The sequence below is a fragment of the Entelurus aequoreus genome, linkage group LG02 (assembly GCF_033978785.1).
Source record: "Entelurus aequoreus isolate RoL-2023_Sb linkage group LG02, RoL_Eaeq_v1.1, whole genome shotgun sequence".
NCBI classification, from domain to species: Eukaryota; Metazoa; Chordata; class Actinopteri; order Syngnathiformes; family Syngnathidae; genus Entelurus; species Entelurus aequoreus.
The window spans coordinates 94,299,590-94,309,751 of NC_084732.1; positions in this window are offsets into that span (position 1 = coordinate 94,299,590).

Here is a 10,162-nt window from a genome sequence, read left to right on the forward strand (position 1 = left end):
AAAACACCAAATATGCACTGCCGGAGCCTTCTCGCGTCAGCTGTGTAACACACAGACTCACTTTTTTTTTTTACCAGGTGCAATAAAATGTTATACAACAAACCTTGGCGTCTACGATAAAAAGCTTTGTCCAAAGTTTTTTTGTGTTTCTTTTTTATTGCTTGCCTTGTAAATTGTTCAGTGATTGTCTAGTTGTACTTAGTTTATAGGGCTAACTGGGTCAAGGCCTGACCATGTTAAACAAATTCCCCAAAGTAGGATTATTTTTAATAAATTGAATACTTTCATAATTAAACCGTACATAAAAACCTGTTTTCAACCTTCTAAATAATTTTTTTGGACATAATTAGAGCCCTCAAAACATGAAGTAACACCTATTTAGTCACCTATACACTCCTTTCACCATTGCTATAGTTGTCACCCGGCCACTACAACACATTGTCTATTTTTGGAACCATTTGTACCTAGTTTATTGTGGCTCATTGGTTCTAGGCCTGACCATGTTAAACACATTTCTCCAAAGTAGGATTATTTTTTAATATATAGAATACTTTCATAATTTATATTTATTTATTTTATTTATTTATTTATTTATTTACTTATTTATTTTTTATTTTTTATTTTTATTTTTTATTGTTATACTCTGTAGCACTTTGAGATTTTAACAAATGTAAAGTGCGTTACATTATTTCATTGTTTCATTATTATTATTATTAAAAAGCACAACAAAGCCTGTTTACAACCTTCTAAATACATTTTTTGACATAATTAGAGCCCTCAAAACATGAAATAACACATATTTAGTCACCTTTACACTCCTTTCACCAGTGCTATAGTTGTCACCCGGCCACTACAACACATTGTCTATTTTTGGAACTGTAGTTGTACCTAGTTTGTTGTGGCTCATTGGTTCTAGGCCTGACCATGTTAAATGGATTTCTCCAAAGTAGGATTATTTTTAATATATATAATACTTTCATAATTTATTTATTTTTAAAATTTTAAATTAAAAAAAAAAAGTTTTATTTATATATTTTTTAATTTTTTATTGTTATACTTTGTAGCACTTTGAGAGTTTAACAAATGTAAAGTGCGTTACATTATTTAATTGTTTCATTATTATTATATATTAATTTATTTATGTCGGCCTTATATTGTATTATCTCAATAACAAAGTCCATTTAGAACAAGTTGAATTTACAACATGTATAAACATATATTTAATTTGATAAAAAACACTAACAATAAATACCAATATTTAGATCAGGTTTGTGTTGTAGGTGACAAAGCTTACTATTAATTATTACTTTCAAAATATAAACTTTTTCTCGTAACATAACATCTTTTTGCTTTTTGCATACATTTTAAAAAAATTTTGGTTTTGATTTTATTTTGACCCTCTCCATCACTCCATCAGTTTGAGGGGTTTCATGGCCTGGAAAAACTCAAAGTATTAACAGTCTGCATGGATCCACAATGGAGAAATAGCAAAGTCAAGGAAAACACTTTTGTGATGTTGCAGACATTCTTGCGGTGTGAAATTCCCGTGTGAAATTCAGGTAGCCTCACTCTCCAAGGTGAATTCTAATGGTCTTGTTCTCCAAACAAAAGGATTGCGCCTCAGACAGGAAGGTAAATGTGAATCATTTGTGCTGGTGTTTAATCGGAATAATTCCAAACAACCGCACGTTGACGCTGGTCTGACGTGACCTTTTCCATGTTGTGTGAACATGATTACGGAATGGCCATTCTCTGATTTAACATTTTGGGTCGGCACGCGGTTTATCGATGTTTTCACCTGGAATCTTTAGAAAGCACATCTTTGACTTTTGTTTTTTTTAGCTTATATTATTCAGCATTTTATGTAAATAGCAGTATTATTGCTTTGCTGGGCTTGGCTACGCAACAAGACACTCGAAGTAAGTTGCATTTTAATTTATTTAGTTTCCAATAGGGCTTTCAAAGTTCATGCATTAACACAAAATCACAAAAATTTATTACTGTATGTACAGTATAAACACAGATTAATTGCGCAAGTGATTTTGATTCAGTCAGTGATCAAGTCAATTTATACTGAACCAACATTTTGTTATGTTTTGACTAAGGGGAGATGACGGCAACAGACACCAGGGGATTATGTACAATAATTTATTATATATATATATATATACACTACCGTTCAAAAGTTTGGGGTCACATTGAAATGTCCTTATTTTTTAAGGAAAAGCACTGTACTTTTCAATGAAGATAACTTTAAACTAGTCTTAACTTTAAAGAAATACACTCTATACATTGCTAATGTGGTAAATGACTATTCTAGCTGCAAATGTCTGGTTTTTGGTGCAATATCTACATAGCCCATTTCCAGCAACTATCACTCCAGTGTTCTAATGGTACAATGTGTTTGCTCATTGGCTCAGAAGGCTAATTGATGATTAGAAAACCCTTGTGCAATCATGTTCACACATCTGAAAACAGTTTAGCTCGTTACAGAAGCTACAAAACTGACCTTCCTTTGAGCAGATTGAGTTTCTGGAGCATCACATTTGTGGGGTCAATTAAACGCTCAAAATGGCCAGAAAAAGAGAACTTTCATCTGAAACTCGACAGTCTATTCTTGTTCTTAGAAATGAAGGCTATTCCACAAAATTGATTGGGTGACCCCAAACTTTTGAACGGTAGTGTATAATCAATATACATATATATTAATACAAAACAATACCAACAAATAAGCTAACCTAAGGAAATGGAATGTGTCAATGTGTGAGGCTATGTGTGTAGTTAGCTAAAGTGTGTGTTACCAAGGGTTGATGAGAGCGAAGGAACGAGGCAGTCCATGGGGCAGGCAGGTGATCCGGGGTGAGAGAGAGGCGTCAGAGTCCAGGGACAAGCGAGGAGTCGAGGAACGAGGGAGGCAGTCGAGATCCGGGGCAACGGAAGGAAAACACTGCGGAAACACGGGAGAAGACAAGGAACAAATCAAGCCACGGACAGGAAACAAGGATAGAGCATAAAGCTTGTTGCTTATGGTACACCATTTGAGAACTAAGTTCCCGCAAGGATCCCTGGGTCCACTGGTCCTTTAAGTAGCTCGCCCTCTTCAGATCCAGGTGTGCAGATTGCCGATTATCTGCAGGCGTGCTGCTCTCAGCGCGAGCAGGGGCGTGTCCGAGCGTGCTTTCAGCGGAGCAGAGGAGGGATAAGCAGACTGCGCGTGCGCCGTAACAAATATAAACGCAACACTTTTGTTTTTGCTCCCATTTTTCATGAGTTGAGCCCTAAGATCTAAAACGCCTTGGAGTGTGAGCATTTGCCCACTCAAGTCGGTTACGACGACGAACTGCAGTCAGGTCGGGACCCCGATGAGGACCACAAACATGCAGATGAGCTTCCCTGGGGCGGTTTTCTCACAGTTTGTGGAGAAATTATTTGGTTTTGCAAACCAGTTGTTGGAGCAGCTGTCCGGGTGGCAGGTCTCAGACGGTCATCAATCGATCAATCAAAGTTTATTCATATAGCCCTTCATCACAAGTGTCTCAAAGGGCTGCACAAGCCACAACGGCATCCTCGGCAAGAAAAAACTCAATGCCATTGGCACAATGAGAAACCATAGGGGACCGCAGATGTGGGGACTCGCTCCCTGGGCGACTGGTGCAATGGATGTCGAGTGGATCTAGTTAATAGTGCAGAAACGCCCCCAACTGATGCACAGAGTGGTCCGCCCTGGAGGGTGGACACACATACTGTATATACGTATACATACATATATATATATATGTATATATATATATATATATATATATATATATATATATATATATATATATATATATATATATATATATATATATATATATATATATATATATATATATATATATATATATATATATATATATATATATATATATATATATATATATATATATGTATGTATGTATGTATATATACCATTTTTTAAAATATATATTTTGTATTTGTAAAAGGTAACCAATTTTTATTTTGTTTATTTATTTTGATTCTCTTCTGGTTCATTTTTGTCACGATATGGTTTTCGCATCTTACTGCGGGGTCGTTCTCCCAGGAAGGAAAATGGATCACTCCGGACAGGTAGGACCATGGTTTATTCTTGAAAAGTCAAAACAGCACCAAAAACAGAAAACTAGTCAAAGGAAAAGAGGTGCGTTCGCACTTGAAGCTAAGGCAAAGACTTAGCGCAGGAATCATGGAACTATGGACATGGAACCTCACGGAACTGTGGCATGAAATAAACAAGACTTAGGCATGAAGCGAACAACTAGCATAAACGTATGGCATGGAACAAAAAAAACTTACTTGGCAAGGCATGAGGCAAAACAAATGACGCCAGGCCGACTGACTGGCAAAGACCGGCTTAAATAACGTCTCTGATTGGAAACAGGTACGCGTCCCGAACACCAGAGGCAGGTGAAAATCATAAGTAGCCATGGTAACAAACACAGGAGGTGCACACACAGGTACTAAAAGGAGTCCAAAATTAACAGAACATAACAAAAACATGATCCGGACCACGGCTCATGACAATTTTTCTGATAAGGGTGCAGTATATATTTATATATATTTGTAGTTTATCATAAATACTATATATTTACATTTAAAAAAAAGTTAATTAGTTTCTATTAAGTATGACTCATTTGCATGGAGGTGGATCTGCGGTTGTGATGCCGGTTGGATGTACTGCCAAACTGGAGACGGCTTATGGTAGAGAAATTAACATTCAATTCACAGACAACAGCTCTGGCGGACATTCCTGCAGTCCAGCATGCTAATTGCGCGCTCCCTTAAAATTTGCGACATCTGTGGCATTGTGCTATGTGCTAAAACTGCTCATTTCAGAGTGGCCTTTCATGGTGGGCAGCCTAAGCCACACCTGTGCAATAATCATGCTGTTTAGTCAGCATCTTGACATGCCACACCTGTGAGGTGGCAAAGAAGAAAAAAAGCTTTAAGCAGTTGCTAATCTAAATTATGCAAGCAAGTCATTCATTGTGATTAATGTGATGAATTCAAATTCGAAAGTCTGATTTATCTAATTTAAAAAAATATATTATTTGACTGCACTAATTGAAACATGACCCCACCAAATTGCAAGTTAGAAAACTCAACCTTTTTTTTTTCTTTAGCAAAATAAACATTATCTGTGAAGTATAATTAACTAAAAAAAATACTGTATACTGTGTAGTAAGTGTACATGCGGTGTGGCGTTTCTTTGAATCAAACATGAACTTTAAAGGCCTACTGAAATGATTTTTTAAAATTTAAACAGGGATAGCAGATCCATTCTATGTGTCATACTTGATCATTTGGCGATATTGCCATATTTTTGCTGAAAGGATTGTAGTAGAGAACATCGACGATAAAGTTTGCAACTTTTGGTCGCTGATAAAAAAGCCTTGCCTGTACCGGAAGTAGCGTGACGTCACAGGTTGAAAGGCTCCTCACATTTCCCCATTGTTTACACCAGCAGCGAGAGCGATTCGGACCGAGAAAGCGACGATTACCCATTAATTTGAGCCAGGATGAAGATTCGTGGATGAGGAACGTGAGAGTGAAGGACTAGAGTGCAGTGCAGGACGTATCTTTTTTCGCTCTGACCGTAACTTAGGTACAAGCTGGCTCATTGGATTCCACACGCTCTCCTTTTTCTATTGTGGATCACGGATTTGTATTTCAAACACCTCGGATACTATATCCTCTTGAAAATGAGAGTCGAGAACGCGAAATGGACATTCCCAGTGACTTTTATCTCCACGACAATACATCGGCGAAGCACTTTACCTATGGAGCTAACGTGATAGCATCGGGCTTAACTGCAGATAGAAACAAAAGAAATAAACCCCTGACTGGAAGGATAGATAGAAAATCAACAATACTATTAAACCATGGACATGTAACTACACGGTTAATGCTTTCCAGCTTGGCGAAGCTTAACAATGCTGTTGCTAACGACGCCATTGAAGCTAACTTAGCAACGGGACCTCACAGAGCTATGCTAAAAACATTAGCTATCCACCTACACCAGGGGTCGGCAACCTTTATCACTCAAAGAGCCATTTTGACGAGTTTCACAAATCAAAGAAAACAATGGGAGCCGCAAACTCTTTTGAAATTTAAAATGAAATAACACTGCATACAAAGCTTTTATTTGCTTTGTGCTATGTTTAAATCAGGGGTCTCAGACATGCGCCACGGCCCGCACTTTAACATGACAATATAATGTTAGTGCAGCCCGGGAGTTTAACATGAACGGCGCTTGACAGCGTCATACTTGCCAACCCTCCCAATTTTTCCGGGAGACACCCGAAATTTAGGGCGTGATGGTACTGCCTTTAGCGCCCTCTACAGCCTTATCAAACAGCCTGCCTGCTCAGCCACACGTTGAATGAAGCTTCTGCTTGCCCACGTAAGAGACAGCAAGGCATACTTGTACAACAGCCACACAGCTTACACTGACGGTAGCCGTATAAAACAACTTTAACACTGTTACGTTACAAATATGCGCCACACTGTGAACCCACACCAAAAAAGAATGACAAACACATTTCTGGAGAACATCCGCACTGTAACACAACATAAACACAACAAAACGAATACCCAGAATCCCATGCAGCCCTAACTCTCCGAGTCTACACTATACACCCCCGCTCTGATGCACGGAGGGAGGTGGGGAGGGGGTTGATGTGTGGGGGGGTTTGCGGTAGCGGGGGAGGGGGGGGGGGGGTGTATCGTGTAGACCCGGAGAGTTAGGGCTGCATGGGATTCTGGGTATTCGTTCTGTTGTGTTTATGTTGTGTTACAGTGCGGATGTTCTCCAGAAATGTGTTTGTCATCCTTTTTTGGTGTGGGTTCACAGTGTGGTGCATATTTGTAACGTAACAGTGTTAAGTTTGTTTTATACGTTCCACCGTCAGTGTAAGCTGTGTGGCTGTTGACCAAGTATGCCTTGCTGTCTCTTACGTAAGTAATTTAAAGCTCCATACAACAACTTGACTGGGCTGTCACGCTGTTAGTACAGGTTATAGAAGATAAGAAATGCAGTGTCAACACGGCATGCCCTTAAATTTGTTGTTATGGTAAAAATTGGAGCATACTAGCCCCGGAAATTTCTAAGAAAGGTGCTGAGATTCGTAAGTGTCCTGGGAAAATCGGAAGAGTCGGCAAGTATGCAGCTGAGCCGCATCAGAGTGGTCAAAGAGCCGCATGCGGCTCCGGACCCGCGGGTTGCCGACCCCTGACCTACACCAGCCAGCCCTCATCTGCTCATCAACACCCGTGCTCACCTGCGTTCCAGCGATCGACGGAGCGACGAAGGACTTCACCCGATCATAGATGCGATCGGCGGCTAGCGTCGGATAGCGTGTCTGCTATCCAAGTCAAAGTCCTCCTGGTTGTGTTGCTGCAGCCAGCCGCTAATACACCAAACCCACCTACAGCTTTCTTCTTTGCAGTCTTCATTGTTCATTAAACAAATTGCAAAAGATTCACCAACACAGATGTCCAGAATACTGTGGAATTTTGAGATGAAAACCGAGCTTTTTGTATCGGATACAATGGTGTACCAATACTTCCGTTTCAACGATTGACGTCACGCGCATACGTCATCATACATAGACGTTTTCAACCGGAAGTTTAGCGGGAAATTTAAAATTGCACTTTATAAGTTAACCCGGCCGTATTGGCATGTGTTGCAATGTTAAGATTTCATCATTGATACATAAACTATCAGACTGCGTGGTCGGTAGTAGTGGCTTTCAGTAGGCCTTTAATTAACAATGTATGTATAATTAACATTTGGAACAGAATGTATGAATTAGTAGCACGGTATTTCAGGTCAATTAATCATTAAACCTTTTTGGTTATATCTCAATCATGTAGTGATTTATTGTTCGATACAGTTAAAAACTTGATTTTGTTACTTCCTCGATTTGTATGAATATTTTAAACCTAAACCTAAACTCATCGCAGAGCCAAGACATTTTTCCTTCACTGTAATTGCACATATTTGTCTTAAACATCCATGAATTATGAATATATGATTAATTATTCATTCTACTTCTTGCTGTGCTAATGTGACCAAAGTGACCTTATTTCTATGTGCTTACAGTATGAGCTTCACACACAAGCTATGACATCGAATACTGTGCAGTATTCTTGTTTGTTTAATCCAAAATCCAATAATTCTGGGTTCTCCAAATATTACAAAACCCAAAACCAGTGAAGTTGGCACCTTGTGTAAATGGTAAATAAAAACAGAATACAATGATTTGCAAATCTTTTTCAACTTATATTCAATTGAATAGACTGCAAAGACAAGATACTTAATGTTCAAACTGAGAAACTCAATTTTTTTTTTGCAAATAATTATTAAGTTAGATTTTAATGGCAGCAACACATTGCAAAAAAGGGGCATTTTTACCACTGTGTTACATGGCCTTTCCTTTTAACAACACTCAGTAAACGTTTGGGAACTGAGGAGACCAATTTTTGAAGTTTTTCAGGTGGAATTCTTTCCCATTCTTGCTTGATGTACAGCTTAAGTTGTTCAACAGTCCGGGGGTCTCCGTTGTGGTATTTTAGGTTTTATATTGTGCCACACATTTTCAATGGGAGACAGGTCTGGACTACAGGCAGGCCAGTCTAGTACCCGCACTCTTTTACTATGAAGCCACGCTGTTGCTGAAATAAGCAGGGGCGTCCATGGTAACGTTGCTTGGATGGCAACATATGCTGCTCCAAAACCTGTATGTACCTTTCAGCATTAATGGTGCTGTAAGTTACCCATGTCTTGGGCACTAATACACCCCCATACCATCACAGATGCTGGCTTTTCAACTTTGCGCCTATTCTTTCCCTCTTTAGTCCGGAGGACACAACCTCCACAGTTTCCCCCAAAAAAATTGAAATGTGGACTTGTCAGACCAAAGAGCACTTTGCATCAGTCCATCTTAGATGAGCTCTGGCCCAGCGAAGCCGGCGGCGTTTCTGGGTGTTGTTGATAAATGGCTTTGGCTTTGCATAGTAGAGTTTTAACTTGCACTTACAGATGTAGCGACAAACTGTAGTTACTGACAGTGGTTTTCTGAAGTGTCCCTGAGCCCATGTGGTGATGTCCTTTACACACTGATGTCGCTTTTTGATGCAGTACCGCCTGAGGGATTGAAGGTCATTCTTTGCCGCTTACGTGCAGTGATTTCTCCAGATTCTCTGAACCTTTTGATGATATTACGAACCGTAGAAGGTGAAATCCCTAAATTCCTATCAATAGCTGGTTGAGAAATGTTGTTCTTAAAACGTTCGACAATTTGCTCACGCATTTGTTGACAAAGTGGTGACCCTCGCCCCGTCCTCGTTTGGGAATGACTGAGCATTTCACGGAAGCTGCTTTTATACCCAATCATGGCACCCACCTGTTCCCCAATTAGCCTGTTCACCTGTGGGACGTTCCAAAACAATTCCTCAACTTGCTCAGTTTTTTTTGCACCTTGTGCCAGTTTTTTTGAAACGTGTTGCAGGCATCAAATTCCAAATGAGCTAATACTTGCAAAAAATAACAACGTTTACCAGTTAAGTATCTTGTTTTTGCAGTCTATTCAATTGAATATAAGTTGAAAAGGATTTGCAAATCATTGTATTCTGTTTTTATTTACCATTTACACCAGTGGTGCCCAACCACCGGGCCGCGGCCCCGTACCGGTCCGCGGGCCGATTGGTACCGGGCCGCACAAAAAAATAAAAAATAAAAAAATAAAAAATAAAAAATAAAAAATAAAAAATAAAAAATAAAAAATAAAAAATAAAAAATAAAAAATAAAAAATAAAAAAATAAAAAAATAAAAAATAAAAAATAAATAATTAAAAAAAAAAAAAAATTAAATCAACATAAAAAACACAATATATACATTATATATCAATATAGATCAATACAGTCTGCAGGGATACAGTCCGTAAGCACACATGATGGTATTTCTCTATGAAAAAACCCCAAAAAAAACCCCAATTCCCCCAGAACCCCCACCCGCCCACCCGTGGGACAAATTTTCAAGCGTTGACCGGTCCCCAGCTACAAAAAGGTTGGGGACCACTGATTTACACAATGTGCCAACTTCACTGGTTTTGGGTTTTT